We start from the raw sequence: 2,067 nt of genomic DNA, 5'->3' as shown, positions 1-2,067 counted from the left end.
TGCCGGACTGCTCGCCGGAGGAATTGCTACTATCGGACTGCTCGCCGAAGGAGCTGCTGCTGTTGGAACCTCGGGTGGCTATCAGGGTTTCATTGCCGGAAGACCGTGTGCCTACGGTTATTCTCTATCTTTTTCAGAACGTGTTTCAGTCCTTTTTCCTACACTGTAACTACCCAAAAATTTGATTGCGGGCAATAGTTAGAAAGTTCCGGAGAATTGCATCATCGCCGGAAAGGGTTTCCAACTGTATGCTCTTAATTGGCGGTCAAAGGTTGACCACCGAAAACTACACAGGGAATACGATTATCGGTGATAGTTAGAAAGCCCTGAAAATGGTCGCGACAAGTGTTGTTGCATGTTTTCAAAATTTAGGATTTCTCTCGTATCGATCGTCGGCTAGTACCGAAGACAGTGATGCGACTTGTGATTTTGGAAGTTGTCTAGACGAGAACTTAGTGTGGATCACCAGTAGAGGCAGAACTTCGACAAATGTCGTTTGATTGATACCAACCCCGCTCAACATCATCTATCAAGTGCGCGTAGAATAACTATTACTCAAAATTTTAAATTTCAGTCATGTTTGTACTTATTGTATCCTGTATTTGCATGCGTGTATTACAAATAATTAACTTTAATTATTATTTTATTTCCGTTGTGCACGTTTGTGAAACGTGTAAACACGCGCAACGTACTGAAACGATCTCAAGAGTGGATATCAGAGCCTGATAGTGCAAGACATACGTGTAAAATAGTTTTACGTGTCGTAGTTAGTCATAGATCTAATTCAGAAAATATTATAATTTAATTAAGAATTTCTAATTATAGAAATTTCCTAATTGGTTAGAAAATTTTATATTAGAAAAATTATTTTCTAATTAATTAGTTTTTTTAATTTAGAATTTTATTTTCTAAAAGAAAATATTACGATTTAATTTAGAATTTCTAATTATAAATTTTTTTAATTTATTAGAAATTTTAAATTAGAAAAATTATTTTTTAATTAATTAGATTTTCTTAATTAAAATTATATTTTCTAAAATAAAATATGTAATTAGATACGAAAAAATATTTTCTAATCTAATTAAAGAATTTTAATATTGAAATTAGATTCTTAATCATATTTTATTAAATAAGATTTACGACGACTATGACTGGAAGTAGTCATAATTAGTTGTATTAATTATGCCATGTCATGTCATTTGTCATGATTAGTTGCAATAATTATGTCATGCTATTTATTGTCATGTCATTTAGATAATTCAGTTGTTTGCATGAAAAGATGATGAAACCTGAAAAATCCCTTATAAAATAATTAAAGTTAACACCTTCGCTAATATGGTTAAAACCAGAGTTTAAGTTCTTGTTTGGGTTGTTGAACTCTCTGTAAGCTCGGATTGAAATTAAATATGTTCGAACTATCGAGATATGATCTCATGATTAACGGGCTGACTTTAACTTGAAGCGTTGATTTGTTGGACTTTCTCTAAGGTCAATGTGGGTAGTGGTGAAATTGAGTGTTATACATATGATGTATAAGTGTTAATATGTTAACAACCCGATGTTTACGTGAACATTCAAGTAGTTGATAACATAATGTGATAGTTATATATACGTGATACATAATCGGTATATGATACTTACCATTGTAGTTAAGAATGGTTTGTTGGACTCTCTCCAAGGTTGTTCTTATTTATAGTGGATATCAATCCATTTGGAGAGAATCTACAATCTCTCGAATTCAAAATAAGGGTTTTTGAATTCAAATTAAGGGTTATCTCTTCTCAGCTTAAACACCCACTTGTTCTTTAAAGGCTTCCTAAGAATGGCAACTCAACACAATTTTATGCATTATATACCTTTAAAGATTTCATCTTCTCTTGCATAAATTGTATCCATAGATCTCTATATGTGCAAGACTATTCCTCCTAGAAACTCTCTACCTCCCCCTGCTCGGTATATAGGATATACTTTGAATCATTGGATCTAATTGATGGGTAAGTGTAAGGGTTTATTGTCACGACCCGGGAGGCCATCCGAAAAATTTCGGCAACATCTCCCCAGTATCCA

Source organism: Curcuma longa, chromosome 16 (assembly GCF_044706935.1).
Source record: "Curcuma longa cultivar G26 ecotype Majalengka, Jawa Barat chromosome 16, ITB_CL_G26_1.1, whole genome shotgun sequence".
NCBI classification, from domain to species: domain Eukaryota; kingdom Viridiplantae; phylum Streptophyta; class Magnoliopsida; order Zingiberales; family Zingiberaceae; genus Curcuma; species Curcuma longa.
The sequence above is the reverse complement of the archived record's forward strand: the minus strand, read 5'-3'. Positions refer to the sequence as shown.